At 37.5% G+C, this 20921-nt stretch overlaps 1 protein-coding gene across 1 annotated transcript in view; it reads left to right on the forward strand.

Moving 5' to 3' along the window:
• The first annotated feature begins 240 nt into the window (after positions 1–240).
• LOC125232256 (regulating synaptic membrane exocytosis protein 1) overlaps positions 241–20921 on the forward strand; it is a 195316-nt gene continuing 174635 nt past the window's right edge. Inside the window, 2 exon segments of the mRNA XM_048137911.1 lie at positions 241–411; positions 19107–19142. The gene's annotated coding sequence lies outside the window, so the exon portion shown is untranslated.

Raw genomic sequence — 20921 nt, forward strand, 5'->3', positions numbered from 1 at the left:
TAATACATCGGTTTGATTTGACATATTTACCTGACAGGAGATGACGTTGGTATGTAGGTGAGAAGGATGCTGCGAAGTGAAGAGCGGTATCGGTGAGTTCGGGCGGGGTTGGTCGGCGGCGCGGGGCGGCCGGCGCGGGCGAAGCGCGCAGGGCGCAGGGCGGCGCGGCAGCGAGGCGGTCGGCGGGTGGCACGTAACAAGTGAAGCGGGCCCGGGAGCAACAGTCTGCCGGAGCCCGGCCACGCGGCCTGACACACCACAACAAGTGTCGTGCCCCGGCTTCGGTCGCTCGCGTGAGTAACGGACCTAACCGCTCCTCCGCACACCTGGCGCGCGCGGAGCCCGTCGCGCCGTGCACTCGCGCGACGCCGCTGCTGCACCGCTCGGCACGCCGCCGCTGCACGTCTATAGGTACCTACATACTCTCAATGGTCTTCGCCATCAATACAATGGTTTACCTGTTGCTCGGATGACGAGAGAAAAATTGCCAATATTAATCCTTTCATCTCCAACATATTAGCTCAGCGAAAACGATTAACAAATATTTGTGAAGGAGTTACTTATACCCGATTTGATGTGATCGCACGTAGAGCTAATGGCGCTTTACTCGGTTGCGCTGGTGTCCAATTAGCTCGCGTGCTTGCGTTACATTTGGGCACAATAATATTTGTTCGTTACGACGAGGGTTTGTCTTAATGGTTAAACCTACGAGCATTGATGTTTTTTTACTGTATTTAAATTAATACATCAAAATAGCATACAAGTAAAATTAGGAATTTCTTATGATCACACTACCTAATGTGACCATTGGTTTAAATTCTGTAACTAAGTAGGTATACCTGTATTACTTTCATGCTGCTTCTGTAAAACTTGAATAACCGCTCTTGACTAAAACAATGGCATTTTGTTAAACTATTTATTCAATAGTTCAACTCTACATATCTACAGCATAAAATGAAAAAAACTTACAAGAGGTCATGACACGGAAAGCTGCGGATAAGATGCCTGCAACTCTAAAACGTGTATAAAATGCGGAGCTACATCGGTATGCGAATATATTGGAAAGACTGCCTGCGTACACAAGATGCCAATCGTTCATGCTCCGTAGCGTAGCTTACTAGGCGTCCTAGTTTTGACATGAAAAACTGAAGGAACTTGTACCTAGTAGGTAACTTGTATTTTTTTTCCACATTATATGTAAATATAAAATTGGTCTGTCACGTTACGATTATCTTTTTCATTTTTCATACCATTCATTATTAAGTTTAAAAACCAAGTGCATAAAAGCCAAGGTCTTGATTAGGCTAAGGAAAAGTGATAGGAACATGCAGATAGTTTAGAAAATACAACATTTCTTACCTGACAATGACTAAACGAAACGAAAGACCTAACCGCTAGAAAACACTTAGAAAATCTTTCCATTCCGTTTCGGTGTGTTGTCGAGTTTGTCGTAATAGTACCTACCTAGGTGCCTATGACACACCTCGGACACTGGCGAATATATGAAAGAGGCGCGTTCCTAGCACACAGTCTAAGCTCGTGTCACCTACACGCGTACCATGCTTGTATGAGTGAGACATGACAGGTCGACTGTTCGCGTTTTTGACAGGCGCTAACTGTGAGGTAACCGAGAGGGGGTAGGCGGCACTTTCAGCGGGGAGCGGGAGTGGCCATACTGTACGATAGTACTCTTTATTATACTGTGCCTATGACTAGTTATTACCGATAGCTATACATATAGTAGGTAGGTACTTATCTTCGCAAAATAGAAATAAAAATTGAAATGAATGAAAAAGTTAATCGAGATTAAACCATTAAATACGTAAAGGTGCAGAATTATTACAGTGTTTTGTGTCTAAAATACTGTAAATAGGTATATATTCTCTTTAATGTTTCTTGGTAGCCCATTACTACTCTGTGAGAGAGTTTCTCGATGAGTAATGTGTCAAAATAAACCTTGGATGAGAGAATTATTATGAACAAATTAAGTTGAACGTTAATTATTAATTTATTTATGTGATTTAATTAATTAATTATTAATTTTTATAATTTAATGTAATGATTTTATTGTGATTTTGAAATACTTATGATTATTTTACCTAATTGTAAATAGTGTACCTATGAAAGATGAATGTGACGATGTACAATTAATAAAAATAAATATTCTATTCTATTCTACCAGTAAAGTGACGACATGGCCGGTAGGCACAATTTTATTTTGAGATTCGTCGCCCATTGGTGTGTTGTGTAATTTCAGGTTTAGCAGTGTCACTTGTCTGGTGTATCAAATCACTCTTCGTCCCTGTGAATGGGGCCCTGTAAAATTCTTTGATGGATTCATCAGAAAAATACTAAATAAAATAAACCATATATAAAATTAAATATTCATAAATCACTGATGACTTGTTCAATTGCTATGAGTTGTTATCATAATAATGGTCATGCTGTCAATAAATCTATTTTTCCATAATGTAGCCATATTTATAAAAGCTAAAGATATCGGAATTAGCCTTTGGCGACGTTTGAAGTTGGATTTAACAAAAATAATTACAGTTACCTTTCCATTTAGTGTGTAACTTGGGAGCATACTGCTAAAAAAGGTCGACTATAAAAAGGTAACGGCTAGCGATGAGCGCCATGGCGGAGAAAATAAAATATTCTTATCGCTACTCTTCCACGGAAATACCTTCACAGCATTTCTCCGTATAGGCACCGGGCTTTACAGGTTTTAAAAATATTTTTGACATCATAAATAAATGTCTCAATCGACTTTAATTAATTTACTAAACTTGGACAGGTACTTTAATTAAGTTAGTAAACTTAGGAATACCCGAGTATTTAGCTATCGAATATCACTTTGTTATAAGTAGAATTGCTTTGAAGCTATTGGTTTGAACGATAATTGCTTGGTTAAAATCATTTGACGGTGTGTTTGACGACGCCAATAAAGCATAAAACGGGTTGGAACGAGTTGCGCCTCCAGTCCACATGGTCATTACTCTGTAATGTCCACTCATTTTGAGGGACCCCGTCCAGAAATGATGTTTAAGAGTGAGGAATGAGATTTTAACGATTCATTTACTTCCAGCTCTTACGTTCTTTTATTATGAACTCGAAAGGCGGAATTTTTATAGTCATAAAGCAAAAGATCGTTTCGCCTCTCGGAAATTTATTAAGTGTAGGTGTAGATACCTACACTTAATAAATTTCCTACACAGAAATTAGAGCCAAGATTATAGCTAATCTTTTCTTGCGCTGTTCTTAATTGCAGATAAAACGGCAGATTTCTGTTATGAAATATTTTAATCACCTTGCCATGTTGTCAGCTGAATATAGACTTAGAGTTAAATTACCTAATTAATCACCGGACCTTTAAAAATTCAATGAATTTAAAAGTATTTAAGATTTACATTTAAACCTTTGCAGTAAGTTCTATAAGTAACTCATTTTAACATATGTACCCTAGTTGAACACTTCACTTTTTATTTATATTTCATTGTAGCACAAGAATAAGGCGAAAAGTTAAAGGAAAAGTGATGATTCCGTAGAAAATAACTTCGTATCTATTCGACAGATAGTAAGTAGTGAGCGCCAGAGAATGATATTGCTTACGGAACACTATTTTCCAATTTACGGATAGAAAAGGAAGGTACGTGAACCTAATTTTGGGTCAGAGGCAAGTCAGAGGTTCCTTTGTGATTTACGCCGGAAGCGTATGCAGATTTAGAAAAACCATACTAATATTATAAATGGGAAAGTGTGTGTGTCTGTTTGTTTGTCCGTCTTTCGCGGCAAAACGGAGCGACGAATTGACATGATTTTTTAAGTGGAGGTAGTTGAAGGGATGGAGAGCGACATAGGCTACTTTTTGTCTCATTCTAACGCTAGCGAAGCCGCGGGAAAAAGCTAGTATGAAATAAAATTGACACGACTACAAATTACTTTAACACGAAGATTAACGTATACAAGTAAATTTAACATATTACGAAAATGTAATTGTTAATTTTCAGTGTATCTTGCAACGTCGGTCTAAATTTTGTCGTACAAGTAATCAATCAAACAAACAAAGCAATATCAACTTAGTTCTGTTCTATGTTGAACTAGGTATATTGACATAAGTATATTTGTGCGGAAACTGCGCATACAATGAGTTGAACAACTAAACAAAATTTAATTTGACTTTAAATCCATAGACCTAATGTTTTAGTATTCGTAGTACCGCGGAGGGATTGTTCAGTGCTTGGGCGGTGACACTGTATTTTTGTAAGGGCGACATCCTGTTTTACGAGCGGCCGAGCTCGGGCCTCGGGCACGCCTCGCCGTTCGACCGCGCGGTACTCTGTCGATGATCAGCGTATTTATGTCACTCGATACTGATCGGAAACCACGAGCACGTCGATAACCTTTTACTTTAATGGATCAGTATGTACTTCACGTAGATCAAGTGTGAACTTGAGCTATTGTTTAACATTACAAGTTATTTATGTCACATGAAACGTCTGAAACGCTTTTCAAAGCTAATATTTATTCAACAAGTTTTTAACAAATATATTTTAAGTGCTTATTAATTATGTATACGATCAAATAAATCCATACTATCCATACCAATTGAAATGAAATTTTAACTAACTCTTATTTTGAATTAGTTCTGGGACGAGCGAGGTTCGGGATTCAGTTGCTACGAGCTACGTCGTAGCACATTGTAGAGCAACTGCCGTCGTCGTCTAAATAGCATAAAACATATTCTTTTTTCCTATATCTACTCTCATATCATCATTTGAACACAAAAATATATATTTTCACCACACTAACTGCTATTGAAATAGGCTCTCTTGATACTTCGAAAACTTATTGCAAAGTAACTTCATACTTTTAACTTGATGTCCAAAGCTGGCTGGTAGAATTGACGTTTAAATGATGATTTTGAAAACAAATAACTAGTAAATATTGGAAATATCTTATGATTCTTACGAACAAGGGGCAGCTAACGAAACTAATCACAGCTCCCGAAAGTAGTCATTATTAATGTTTGTTTTATATTATTAAAGTAATGCCGCCAGTGACAAGTAAACATAAAACGCCATAATGAGAATTGATATTTGTATGATCTTCATTTGCTTTCCGTAATTTATCAGAGGTTAAAATGTAGCTGGCATTATTTGGCATTTCGAACATTGAAGTCAATAAATAAAAATCCGGATGTAAACAGGAAGTACATAATTACATTTCAATATCGAATATTTTCAACACGGGTCAATTTTCAATTCGAAATTAATTTGGATTTGTAGACTTTACATATAAAATTGGTAAAAAATCACGGTTTTCAACTTTGACCACCGAACATAAAAAAAAACAAACATGTAAAACGAAACCAATAAATAGCACCAATAGATGTAATGTACTTAGTACTTAGATTCAGAAATGGTACTATATCTCAAATGCAACTTCGCCTACCCTGTCTAACATTGCCTGGGTCTAAAATGGTAGTTAATCAAAATAGGTGTCTATATCGAAGTCTTGGGAGATAGGGCAGTGACCGCCATTATAAAAGCCTATTATAAACGGCTTTTTGGCAATAAATCACTGTTTTTAGCCAGGCAATATTAGGCATAGGCACAGGGTAGGTAATATTGCAGCATTTGATTTGCAGCATATGATGTTGGTAATGTTGCAGTACCTGTGTGGTACAGTCGCTATTAGATATTATCGGAGCGGCCGGGGCGTTCAAATTTGAACGCGCCCTGACGTGTTCAGATATTTGTAAACACCTTGGACACTTCGATATATGTATAATCTGATGAAATGGTGGGTTAACTCGAGGGTTAACCCACCATTTTATATGGAATTTGACAGAAGACAGCCCACTAACCCCGAGTTAAGTGGTTGATGCAAGTGGGCCTTAGGCAATTAAAAAACCGTGCATCATACATCATGGTTGGTCATCGCACGTAATAATCCATAGTCCATCATAAAGGGGTTATTATAGTGATCGTTTTTAAAAACACATAGGTATTAGGTATTCTTAAATAATATGTTTTACCAGTGTGTAGTTTTATTTGACTATGCATTGCATCATTTGGAAAAGTAAATAAGTATTATATTCGTGTTCAGACCCGTCTTATGCTTTGTAAATTCGGTTCAATGGAAATATTTAGTATGCAGATCACTTCCACAACTTTGATACAGGTTATAAAGCTTTTGAATTTATTTCGTTTTGTACAAAAAGTTTTGTAACAAAAAGGGACTGGCATTAAGCAAATTTTATTATGTTTATACAAAACTTATCTGAAAAAGGAGGAGAAGAACTCTTTCAGATGTTCAGTAAGCCGGATTTCAAAAAAATATTTGCGTCTATAGGTAAAAATACGATTTATTTATTACATATATATTCAAGTTATTCCAAAGTAAATTACTTATAGATATGTTTATCTATAAATACATATATGCATAAACTCACCGCTTTGTTCCCTAACGAGGTAGGCAGAGCACATGAACTTGCTCAAGTTTCAGTGCCACTTGATGTAATTATCGAGTTTAAAGAAACCCGATGTCTACCTATATACATTATACAATTATACATATATATTTGTAGATAATTTTAATTGATTTTAGTTGAAGACATCATTTCGTCACTCTCATCAGTCTCACCTGAATAGTAATTCTTTAGAAAGTGCTTAACATTTGGGTACATAAATATGTTTCGCATCATACAGTTTATACATAAGATAATACAGTTCTTGAAAACAAAAATATTAAATATGTGATGTGAAACCATGTGGCAATTCTAGGTAAGGACCGATGCCAATTGACTATCTGTAGATAGAAAAGAATGCTTTGTTGAACCTCAGAAATCTTTTTTTACTGCTATAAAAAGGGTTTTATCGCCGCTGGGTCAGCAAAGTGTATGTAAATGAGTGCGCGCCGAGTTTTCACGATAGAAATAAAGGGAAATTGCCGTTTTGGGTGATATAACTCAAAAGATTTAGAAGGTTCGCCCATATTGCGGCTCGGAACAAATCTAAGAGCAATTATTAAGAGGCCGTGCGAAACCGACGTCAGTTAGCTGCCCGCAAGCTCACGGTGCCATATCTGTATGGACCGGGACCCGGCGGAAAAATCGATACCACTCGTTACTGAAGCACAATGGCCTAAGTATTCATAGACGCTGGAGTGAGATGTAGTTAAGAACACTAAAACGAGAACTACACTAAGATTCACCTTCTGAATATGTTATCAACCAGCACATTGTAATTAATTTCATTACCTATACTTATATGTCATGTATAAGTATGTGTAGTAGACTTTAAAGTAGGTATGTTTCGGTATTTTTGCCCAGTATAAATAAAGAAATAATAATAAATATAAGACATCCTTTCAAGTATTATAGGACACAGACTGACTAAGCTCCACGGTACGCTCAAGAGGCTTAGACTATTTATATGGAGATATAAATAATCTTTATAGAAATAGTAAGTATCTTGTACCTCATATGTGTTATGGTTTTTGTTTCTGATGCAGTCTATTTAGGTTGGTATATAAATAAGTGTCAGGGTTTATTCAATGCATACATGTGTCTATACGTTCGATGTCATCCTATTATACCCGAAAGTTCCATATCTCACATTTATAACCAAACCAAAATGCGTTTAGCTTATTTATTTGCTGTCTATTTATTAAAAAAAAAATTATTGTGTTAAATAAACATCCATGCGCCAAATATCAGTAAAAAACAATAACGGCTTGCTACTCGTATCAACCAGCAAACATCGCGTATTTTTGGACATATTGACCAATCGTGGCGAGAGCAAGGCGACTTTTCGGTTTTAATCGACTGAATATTGAATTCGGCCTCTGCGCTGTCGGTTATATCCGACAGCCTTGTACGAGTGACCACCGCACCGGTCCGTCGTCACTCTGAGGTTTATGCCCTGACCTGCCCCCAGCTTAGACAGAAAACATTAATCGTAGACTCGTAGTCTCGGGAGACGTCACAAGAGGATTATAATTTACAGAGTGACAGATGCTGTGCTGAGACAACACTGATTAAGTTTGTCATTAACTAGTTAGAAAACTCCTCAACTGTACGCACGTATTCACTAGAACCGTTGTATCTGTGATCCAAACAGGTACAAAAATTGTCAATTTGGTATCAAAACCTCCTAGTAATCTTCGTACATATCTGTATCAATCAAATTTCACAAGCCTTCTTAACCTTACCGTGGGACTGTCAGTCTGTGTGAGGTCCTATATTTATTTATTCGATATTGTGAAAGTTCTGGTGCATACTGTAGTCTGTTCTTGAGATATGAATTTCAAGTAGGTACCTATTACCAAGAACAATTTAATACGGGACAGACAAAGCCCATACAGAAAAGCGTACGGAGCGTACCCCTGAAATGTATGGACCTTTTAGGCTTAAAACTAGATGGCACTGTTTCGCAGCCTGAAAGTGGCTAAAATCATATTTTCCCCAAATATTTTTGCGTGTTTTTATTTTTTATAAGACCAAATGTCATATTTCTTTATTATAAAATCAGGATATTACGTCAATACACATTTTGAAAAAATAAATAAATTTGTAGGCATCATCAGTTATGATAGTATTTAATAGGTGGGGCGCTACGGGTGTAGCTCAATTTATTTAGAGTTTCTAACTATTTATACCTACTATATAAACTGCGGTAGGTACGTAATGTTCACTGACTTTTAGTTTCGCGTGTCACGTCACGAGCACGGTCGAGATCATTCTCTGATAGTGTTAGCAACTTGTTCCATATGTGGCTGCCAAAGCTAGCGTAGCCGTATAACTGCTGCCGCTGCTGCTGCTGCTGGGGGGCTGTATACGTACTTGAAGTAGGTATACAGGTAAACTTATTAGTCGTGAAGGTCTGGTTCCATGTACTTGGTACCCACCTAATATTAGGTATATGCTTTTTTTTTAATACTACGTCGGTGGCAATTTGGCAAACAAGCATACGGTCCGTCTGATGGAAAGCGGTCACCGTAACCTATGAATGCCTGCAACTCAAGGAGTGCTCAGCTTCTTATCATCAAAACTATGTACGTACACAATTATTTACACATTAATGGATTAATATTTAAGTGCAGTTGGGTGTGATCATTTATTCAACGCAGATGAGTGGAAGTAAAGCTTTTCAGTCGAAATGGGTCGTAAAACTAAAACCGACTGTAATATTGAACGAGTACAAAATACTTATTTATTATAAGTCAAAGAGTTACGTTCTCAAGCTTGCAAACTGGTCTCGGAAATTTTAAGCTAACAGCGTTATTCGTGATAGCTGCAAATTACGACTACAGCTAGACTCATTGGCCGATCGCCTCGTCGATCCAATGATAAATGTTTCTTTTCTCGCTCCACGGTTAAATTCATTAACTTTCACGATTTTATTATTTCACTGAGCGAACAGCGATGGCGAACACATTGAATACAATGATTTATTTTTTAGTAGTTGTTAGTTTGTATTTTAAATACCACTCTTGAAAACTACTGTGAAAACAAGAGGTATGAATCACTCTCACGATGTTTCCTGCAATAATGCGCTAAGTAAACACTTAGCGGCAACATCTATCGTTCGCTCGGCTGCTCGTCTAAACACACGAAATGACAATACACTAATCAAACATGCTGAAACAACATCAAACCACTTTTATTTATTACACCAACATTCTGTTCATGAAGTATTTGCTATCGAGGACATTTTTCTACTTTTCTACTTTTTTATCAGTGTTTTTGATTAAAGTAGTTGGTTATTATAAAAATTAGGCATATTAAGTAGAAGCGCTGATGCATGGCTTAGCGCCAAGAGCGTGCTTTCAACTTTCATTCTGAAGGTTCCAACTCCGGCACGTACATACTAATGATTTTTTCTTTAAGTATGAAATTTATTGTCATTTATGACATTTATTACTTGCTATTCGGTGGATGAGAACATTGTAAGGCTCACTTGCACCAACCACTAAAATGGTGGATTGACCCTCGGGTTAACCCTTCATATTCATTGGTGCAAGTGGCCCTAAGAAAACTAATTCTAGTTTACCTTCTGGGTTGGAAGTGTTGGAACGTCACGTTACTCACGTTCGAATGTCAGTTGCTTTCGTAAAAAACTTGTATCTACGCCAAATAATATCGGAATTAGTTGCCAAGCCAGGGGGGCTCCCCTCCCTCGATAACACAAGGAGAATGAAGAATTTAAAGGCATAATCATTGCATGATTTAAAAAACATAAATGATAATGGTCGCTTAGCGGTAAAAGCGTGCGAGTTGTGATCCAGAGGATGCGGGTTCGAACCCCGGCTCGTACCAATTTTTCGGAATTCATGCCAGTCGCTTTCGGACAAATCGGGCTATATCCAATCCAATAAGGCCTAAGTTACCCTTTGGGTTGGAAGGTCAAATGGCAGTCGCATTCGTAAAATTAATGCCTCCGCTAAATCCTAGGATTTCTTGTCAAAGCTGAATCGCGGCTCCCACGAGCCGAGACGAATGCCGAGCTAACGCAAGGAGGACGATGAAATAATAATTATATCCATCCTGTATACATTGTTAATAAAACTTCTTTCTCAGTAATGACCCCTTCTCTAGAATTCTGTTTGTGGCCGAGTGTCCAAAAGTATAAATTTAATTTTTATAGCGTCAACGGTGCGCTGTTGAATCAAGGGTCTGAGTGGAGGGTAAGCTTTGACTTATATATTACTTCGGAAGGACTTGGCATACGGACACCAAAAATAAGCTAAGCCAAGTGTGGAATAGGTACATGCGACCAATCGCGTTCTGGCGTTCCGCCAAAGCAGGCCTGTCTCACTCGCGCGTGTAGGCATCGAACTGTAAGTACCCCTCGCGAGGGGCAAACCAGTAGGGTCTCACGGGCGAGTGGTGACGCACGCGCGAGAGTTGTTCGTCGCATATCTACGTACTGATTCGACCGCTGTCACAAAATTGATATTTTATCGTGATACGTACTATTCGAAACCGCATTTGTTTACAAAAATAACTAAAGGGCGGAATTATTCAAGGCCTTTGAGTAGGTAATATCAGGTCTGTTTCAATTAAGCTACCTAAGTAAGTACGCCTAACTAGTTACACGCGAATTTATTAAGAATTAAACCTACATACCTACCACTAAGACATATCTTAGGTTTTTTTCGAGCTAAAGTAGAGCAATATAAAAAAGGTAGTAATTAAATAATAAGATTATATTATTTTTTAAAAGGAGACAACCTGGATATCGTCAGAAAAGGTACGAGTTACGCAATAGAAAGAGAGCGCACTTATAGTAGGCATTTAGCGTTGCGTGATCGGAATTTGAACTTAATAGTATCGTAGCATGAGTCGTTATTTCTTTAAACGGGTTTTTGGAGAGAGCTTTCTGTACTTATACTAATATGTATTCTGTGACCAAAGCATATCAAACTAATGTTCTGTTGAAATATGTGTAAGGTAAGTACTGTTGCCCCTTTGCACCGCTGTCGTACCATCAAGTCAAGGGTGCAGGCGATGAGTTGGCGGCTTTATAAAAGCGGCAGAAGTACTCGGCGCTCACAAATTACCTGTTTGTCCCAGCTTAGGTAGAGACGTCCGGTTGTCGGTCCATGGAGGCAAAAACCTGCCTTAGGGAAGTGGGGCGCTGCCTACAGGGAAGAGGCCTTGACCCGTGCTCTGGGTCATTCCTGTTGCAAAGGCTGTCCAATCTGTCCATTGCTATTCAACGCGGTAACGCGGCAAGAGTAATGGGCACCGTGGGGGTTGCACTGGGAGGAGTCAGTCTTCCAGTAGGATTTTTTGTGTTTATTTTTATATTTAGTTTTATTCATAGGTTTATTTAGAATGTAACATTATATACTTTTATCAATAAGTTTTAAGTACATGTCAAAAAAAAATGGTTTATCCTTACTTTTGCAATCTTGCAGGGTAGGTAAATAAAAGCGGGGAGCAAGGGCAGTAATTGAGGCGTCGCCGCGAGCCTGGGGCTGCTGACGCGCCGGGAAACTTCATTACTTACTCAACACTCACATGTTTTTTCATTTCGTTCGGAAACGAGGTAATGTTCTTAATTACAATAATTACAGAACTGATTTATACCAAGTAGGTCATTCTTACGGAAATCCTGAAACTTAGGTACTCATCCTTAAGGTGCAATCATTTCGGTCTATTTAGTCGTTTTCCTAGTTTGTTTATTTTAGTCACCTGCAATAATTTGGGGGTGAATATATATATGAGGTATATATTGGTCATACTGAGCTGTTTTTACTTTGGGCTCACTTCAACGCCAGAACAAGATTGGTGTTTCATAAATTTTACCTGCATGACCCTGACATTTTCCATGGGAGAGTGTTTTTTCCGCGAGTTAAACCCTATTAAACCCTTTAAATATTGCATGTGACAAATAACTAAGCATTACGTATAATAATGATTTGTAATGAGGCACCTTATCACAGTTATCTACTCATAGTTCTGAAAATCAAATTTCTCTTGTTTTGACCCTTCCAAAAAAAGAAAAAAAAAAAACATTTTTGTAGGTACTTAGGTATGCCAGGTTAATAGGTTATTTATTATCTTTCTATCGAGCCTGTACATACCTAGTGTTAGTGTTACCCAGATATACATAAGAAAGAACGAACGAAGAAAGAACTAGGTTATTATCACTGTCGCTTGCGACTAAATATATCAAAGACGACACGATTTTGTATATTGTTTAGCTTGTTACAAGCTTTTTGCTTAGTAAACAACACATATAGTTAGTCAAAATATTGAGTTAAACTTGCTGCATTTAACCTGCTTTAATGCCTAATAGTAAGGCGGCGGAATTGAAAAAAGTCGTCTAGTTTTGAAGTTGATGTGACTGGAGAGTATACTGCTGACAAGTGGTATCGTTGTGATCGGTAGACTTTACTGAGTACGAAATAATGACTTGTCGCATTCTCAGACTGTGGGGGGGTTAACTATGACGTCACAAAGATCGCGGTCCCGGGTTTCAATTTTTTGCCAATTTGTCTAGAACCCCTTATCCAATTTTGAAAAATGAGGTGTCGATTGAAAGCGTATAACATGCTGATTAAGATTTCTTATAAGTGAAAAGTATAGTTTTGTTAGTTATTTTTTAATTAACAATAATGCAAAAAATACTTTTTTTTACTCTCTTTTTTATTTTTGTGACTCAAAAAGGCAATGAAAACGGCCACTTAGCTAAAAAATATGTTATATAAATCATTTAGCTACATTATTAAGCTATCTGTTGCTTTTAAAATTTCTACGATCGGATAATAAATAAGCAAACTACAAGAACATACCTGTCGGCAGGGAGTACCGCTTGACACGCGTTCCCATACATTCGGCGTCTACCAAATTACACCTCGCGCAAAATTCGTTTCAAGCAGATATACCTCTAATCTTATTCATCGTAACCTATCAATATTGGTATCATTTGAAAGTACAATTAAAGTCCTTTAAGAAACAATATCAACCATTTTCTTAAAATCAATAATCGCCAGTCTACGGTGGTTACAAAGAAAAAAAGCGGGGATGCAATTTGACGGGTTCTCTAGGTTTGATACCCTAGACGAGTTTAAAAGGGAGGTAAAGGTTACATATGGGTTGTTCTCTGGCCTGAAAGCTACACAGAGGCCCAGGGGAGGAAAAACTAGGGTTTAAGTTTAGTTTTAAGTTATTTTTTCTTTTATTTGTTGATTTTATTGTGTTTAATTTTTTTTAATTTTATCAAGAATACACGCTGGTTTTTTTTTTGTGAAAATACCCTTTTTTATGAGAAATGAGATGAATTTCATGGCATTTTTCGATAGAGACTAAAATTAACTTTCAAATAAGGCCACATAGTCATACTTTTACTTATCAAGTGTACCCCAACAACTATTTCATATTTATAACGCATTATTAATAATAAATATGCTCTCATCCTGGATGTCGCTTTTTGTGGGGGCCCATCTTGTGGGGACGAGTCACCGTCTGCCGGAAATAAAATTGGATACCGTTTTATTAGGCAGGCGTCCGGTTTTTTATCCATAACCCAGTATTTAGTCCATCACTTTCATCAAAATAGACCAGTTCATTTTAGATTCCATTAACTCTCAAATAGTCCTTACACCCTGGCGGGTGTTGCCTCTGCGTGTGTCCCATGATACGGGCAAGGGCAACATCCGCTCGGTGTACCCCTTACATTCCATTAAAGTGTCGAAAGGGCCTCTACGTGTTGGCTTCGGCCCCGCGCACGCCTCCCAAAGGTCCGGAATACCATTGTTCCGTGATGGGAAAGACAAAAAAAAAATATGCTCTTAATGTTATCTTGACTTCTGCTGAATAATTATGTTTTGAGAAAAGTGGCTAAAAGTGATGATTATAATTACTAAAACATTATAGGTAACTTCATTTTAGTGATTTAATGTGTATAACGACCGAAGTCCAATCGTTTTGATTTTACGATTACTTTTTATTACCTACTGGGTCAAAAAACCGCACCTCTAAGTCGTTTTTCAAACGGTATTACTTGGTATTATATAAGTAAAAGTATGACTATGTGGCCTTATTTGAAAGTTAATTTAAGTCTCTATCGGAAAATGCCATGAAATTTATCACATTTCTCATAAAAAAGGGAATTTTCAGCAAAAGAAACCAACGTGTATCCTTGATAAAATTACAAAAAAAAAAAAACACAATAAAATCAACAAATAAAAGAAAAAAATTACTTAAAACTAAACTTAAACCCTAGTTTTTCCTCCCCTGGGCCTCTGTGTAGCTTTCAGGCCAGAGAACAACCCATATGTAACCTTTACCTCCCCTTTTAAACTCGTCTAGGGTATCAAACCTAGAGAACCCGTAAAATTGCATCCCCGCTTTTTTTCTTTGTAACCACTGTAGACTGGCGATTATTGATTTTAAGAAAATGGTTGATATTGTTTCTTAAAGGACTTTAATTGTACTTTCAAATGATATCAATATTGATAGGTTACGATGAATAAGATTAGAGGTATATCTGCTTGAAACGAATTTTGCGCGAGGTGTAATTTGGTAGACGCCGAATGTATGGGAACGCGTGTCAAGCGGTACTCCCCGCCTACAGGTATGTGCTTGTAGTTTGCTTATTTATTATCTGATCGTAGAAATTTAAAAAGCAACAGATAACTTAATAATGTAGTTAAATGATTTATATAACATATTTTTTAGCTAAGTGGCCGTTTTCATTGCCTTTTTGAGTCACAAAAATCAAAAAAGAGAGTAAAAAAAACGTATTTTTTGCATTATTGTTAATTAAAAAATAACTAACAAAACTATACTTTTCACTTATAAGAAATCTTAATCAGCATGTTATACGCTTTCAATCGACACCTCATTTTTCAAAATTGGATAAGGGGTTCTAGACAAATTGGCAAAAAATTGAAACCCGGGACCGCGATCTTTGTGACGTCATAGTTAACCCCCCCACAGTCTGAGAATGCGACAAGTCATTATTTCGTACTCAGTAAAGTCTACCGATCACAACGATACCACTTGTCAGCAGTATACTCTCCAGTCACATCAACTTTTTCCGAGACCCTCTCGCCGCTCTACTATAAAGAATACATGTTTCTTTCACAAACTTATACATTCCGCAACTTGAAACAAAATACGAAGCCTGAACTTTACTTACGTACTTATGTAAAATTCTCATAATGATCCTCACGTGTAGCTAGTAAAGTTGTGACGGGAGTCGGGAGTTTATGAGCACATATCGGTTTCACGTCGTGTGCTCGTAAAAGTTTTGAAGCAATTGTTGTTGGAACAGGAAGGTTATACAAAATTAAAAAGGAGGTTGGATACAGTGGATCATGCGCTATACTGGATCTTTCGCAACAGCTTTGTAAATATGACGAGTAATTTTTGTATTAAACACCCAGTATTATTCTCGTATATCTTTGCCTTTTTGTTTTACATACTCTTACATTGCTCTAAATTCTTAGTCCGTTTATATTAACTTATGTTCCAATCAATCCGAACATATGTAAGGTACAGTGGGGTAAATCTCCACTGGGGGCAAATGTAACTGGTCCATTTTTCAATGTTTTACAATGTTTGCATTATTAAATTGTAAGCATCACAATGAATAACATTCTGTATGTGGCCTTATACTGATCGTAGCAGCTCGTCTGTGGATGGGCTTAACGAATGTCAACAGTAAATGTCAGATTTGGCGGGACTTCACTTTTTAGGTTATAATAGTTTTGTACGGATTGTGACTATTGATAGTATTATATTATATAATATTATATGCAACTGGCGTTTAAGTGAGGTCAAAAGTGGCGTGAGTAACAATTTGAGGCGAAGCCGAAAATTCTTAATAAAGACGCCACGAGTATTTTTTGACTCGGTTAAACACCGTTGCATACAATACTTTTTCTACGACCATGCACTTACTAGTTTTCTAGAATAACTTTCGTGAAATTCGCACTATTTCCTGTATTTTGACGCGTCGGCCTCCCCTCTGTTCCTGCACTCACCCTGTCGCTCGCACTCCCCCGCGCCGCCGCCAGTCCCCGGCGCCCCGCGCACCCACGCTATATCCCTTAAAGGCTTCCGAACAATGCATTAAGAGCTATATCGTATGCGTGGGTGCGCGGGGCGCCGGGCGGGGGCGGGCATCTTTTATGTAGGCTTTTAACGATCTATGCACGACACTGTAAATGACGAATAACAACACGGGAGTAGAAAAAAATATTAATTGATGTTATATTCCTGATTATTAATAGACACTGTAATTGAAATAATCAATGTAATAAAGCAAATGTAGCTGGAAGCAGTGGTTTAAATGATAAACCCCTATACCAGAGCTCGAGGGTCATAGACATGCCCTCATGTGAAACTGGAAGCAATGGATTAAATGGACTCCTGTAACTGAGCTCTTGAGCTTTGGCCTGGCTCACAAAATAGAGTGTCTACAGGTTATATATGGTAGGCGTGTTCAGTGAATACATGTAGAACTCAACATCATAGTGTAATAATGGAAAAAATTGACTAGTTACAATTGCCCCCCAGTCGAGATTTGTACCTTACTAAGATAACAGCATCATAGCAAAATATTGTTATGGTGAGGTTGACAGCTGGAATGTTTTAATTTTCGCAGACCGTTACACGGTACAGATACATTATACAAATATTTATTATCAATTTATCAACATTTAGTAGTATTACTAACATTCTACGTCGTAGGTTCAGAGATGTGATGTTTGTTGTGTTGTGGGTATCACATGCATGAGCCATAAATTAATTAGATCTTGTGTTGGATATAAATTTAAATTAAACTTTTGCTGCTACCCACGTCAATTTGGTTAAGGTGGGTAGAAATATTCTATCCTGTTACCCCAAGTTGTTACGACTTACGACTCATCTTTTACTATTACTAAAAAGATGAGAAAAATAATAGGTACTCGTCAAAACCTTTTCAATGTTTGATATTAATAAAGAGGTTATTAAACTTGTAATAACAATAATGCCTATACTCGTATGTATAGCCTGACAAATTTTTATTGGACCCTCGCCACGTTGCGGATTTTCAGCTGAACTAATTTATTTTACTGGCAAGGATTAATATTTGTCGTCGAAAGTCATTGAATGTCAGTGATGTAAACGAGAAGTAAATATTTTTAATTGTCTAACGGTTTCAACGCAAATAGTTATGCCCAAAATAATATTAAACTTTGATTCTCTAAAACCCTGTTTTCATTTTCTACAAATATTAACGCGAAACCAGTAGGTACATGTTGTCCCCATTATATATGACGTCGGCACATTATTCCCCTATGAAAGCAGTTTGTGGGGACACTCTTTCAGGGTCAAATAAAATCTTGTCAGGCTATATGTTATCTTCTTACCAGAAACCACGAATATGATTTGGACTACCATTTCGAAAATGTGGATTCATGTTTGACAATAAGTAAAACTTGTGAGACGTCCTGCTGAAGGCACTTCAAAGACGAAGGAAGCCTTCGTGGCCATGATTGTACTTTACGAACGGTCACGGACTTTAATTGTTGATCCACTTTTAGCTCATTTTTTGCTGGACACATCATAGCTTAACTATGAAATAACAAAATTATTGTGGTCTTTAAATAGCGAATAAAAGTAGTAAAATGAGTAATACTTAATAAAAACGTCAATGTTTAACTAACTTTGATGAATTTCAATGCCGTATTAATAGTACATTGTGCAACAAGGGGAGGAAGTTGAACATTACTAACGAGAGTAAGTTAAATCGCGACGGCTTGCCGGAGCGATTTAAAGGCTCGAGTTAGTAATATTCATACTCCCTGAGTTACACACAATGTTTTTCATCACACTCGCAATGTAAAAAATATGTAAATACATAGATGTAAAAATGTTAAGTACGGTACAAGAAATTTCATTATTCCCTTGGGAGAACGATTTTTCTATAACTCACGCTCCGCCTGCGTGCAATAGCACATTTAAAGTGCGGGTGTGATGAAAAATTAATTATGCTCTTATACCGACGTTTACTTCTTACGAATATTTTTGTAAGTTTATGTAGTTTAGAAATTATACATACATACATATAATCACGCTTGTATCCCATAAAGGGGTTAGGCAGAGCACAAGAACTACTAAGTTTCAGTGCCACTCTTGGCAAAAAGGGGTTGAAAGAAATCCAAATTGTGACATTGCAGTGACAGGTTGCCAGCCTCTCGCCTACGCCACAATTTAATCCATATCCCACAGTCGACTTCTACGACACCGACGGCAAGAAAGGGGGTGGTGAAATTCTTAACCCATCACCACACTGGGCTAGAAATTATACTTAAATAATATGTTATTTTTACTTAAAAAGCTAGTAATAACTCTTTCAATCCTTAATCGATCGAATATGTGAAAGAAAACGTGCCGAATAATTTCCAAACTTTGGCACCCCTGTTATAATAGACGTCTCTGGAAACAGAATTTATTTTTTCGAACGAAGTGGGTATAAACACATTGGCCACTTTTTTTGGTAATGGTCATAAAAATGTCTTATTAATTAAAAAAATGTCTTCTATATGTACCTACTATGCAGTGGGTAGCATTAATAATGAAATATTTTCTATTTCAGTTGCCACATTCTCCAGCTGACTCTGACATCTTCCAGGTGAGTCCCAAAGAAAAACCTATAAATAGATTTGCTACAAATTAAGAGCGCTTTCAAAAAATCTGCTTGCTCGAATTTCGACGCCGGCGGCGCTGGCGTGCGCCTGTGTGCAGACGCACACTATAACCAGAAGCATAACGATTGTAGCCTGCGGTACAGACATAGCGTGCGATCCTCTTCGAACCAACCTTACGTGCGGCTAGAGCGAAAGGGATAGCATTCATGGTCGGTACCGCCACGCCGTCAGTAGCGTTGCGGACTAACCATTATTGATACTTGCGTAAAAACACCGCCATATAAATTACATATTTGCATACATGATTTCGTGCATAAATACTTGACCTTTTAGTTTAATTATTAAAGTTATCACAGTTTTTTCTATTAAAACGTGTGTAGCCTTGGAAGAAATAATTTAAAAAACCTTTTATAATATAATAAATTGTGTATATAATATTGTCTTCTGTCACCGCGATAGTTACTCATGAAATAAATTTATGGAATCAGATTATTTCACGTATAATGAATATAATCCGTTTTCTTAGTTTTATTTCATTTTGCATATGATATATGTTTTCTAGGTTCTTTTCGGTGAAGGAAAACATCGTGAGGAAACCGGACTAATTCCAATAAGGTCTATTTTACCCTTTGGGTTGAAAGGTCTGATGGCAGTCGCTTTCGTAAAAACTAGTGCCTACGCCAAATCTTGGGATTAGTTGTCAAAGCGGACCGCAGGCTCCCATGAGCCGTGGCAAATGCCGGGATAACGCAAGGAAGATGATGATGTTTTCTAGGTACATATATATAATGGAACTAAGATCGGTTTTCTTTAATTTTAAGTAGTTTTTTTATATTTAAAATGTGTTTTTAGGGTTTCGTAGTCAACTAGGAACCCTTATAGTTTCGCCATGTCTGTCTGTCTGTCCCTCCGTCCGTCCGTCCGTCCGCGGATAATCTTAGTGACCGTTAGAACTAGAGAGCTGAAATTTGGTACCAATATGTATATCAGTCACGCCGACAAAGTGCAAAAATGAAAAGTGGAAACAATGTTTTATTAGGGTACCCACCCCCCTACACGTAAAGTAGGGCGTGATTTTTTTTTCATTTCAACCCTAACGTGTGATTTATTGCTGGATAGGTATTTAAAAATGAATTACTGAAATCGTTTTTTGATAATATTAATATTTTCGGGAATAATCGCTCCTAAAGGAAAAAAAAGTGTCCCCCTTCCCCCTCTAACTTTTTAACAATATATTTAAAACATATTTAAAAATCACAAAAGTAGAACTTTATAAACTTTCTAGGAAAACTGTTTTGAACTTGATAGGTTTTGTAGTTTTTTAAAAATATGGAAAACTACGGAAGACCCGAGCGCGCGGCTATCTACCGGCTGAGAGCGTGTCGGGCCACGCTCAGTGCAGGCACTGAGCGTGGCCCGACACGCTCTCGGCCGGTTTTTAAATATTATGTTGTTTTAATTGCATGGAGCACAGGAAGGTCCACATCTATGTATTAGTTTTTTGTAAGGAAATACAACTCTACGCTACGCCTACTTGCTTTAGTTGACTGTTGACACACTGAGACAGTGGATGCGCCAGAGTATAAAAGAGTGATTACCATCTCTTGTCAAAGATCTTGTTGAGACGAATCAAACGAACCCAAACAAGAAGTGGTTCAAGACCTGGTCGTGGAATACTCTTGACTACCTTCCAGCTTCATCATCAGATCCTGGGTACCATCACCTCTTGTCAAAGATCTTGTTGAGGCAAATCAAACGAGCCC

This window comes from Leguminivora glycinivorella, chromosome 12 (assembly GCF_023078275.1).
Source record: "Leguminivora glycinivorella isolate SPB_JAAS2020 chromosome 12, LegGlyc_1.1, whole genome shotgun sequence".
Classification (NCBI taxonomy): Eukaryota; Metazoa; Arthropoda; class Insecta; order Lepidoptera; family Tortricidae; genus Leguminivora; species Leguminivora glycinivorella.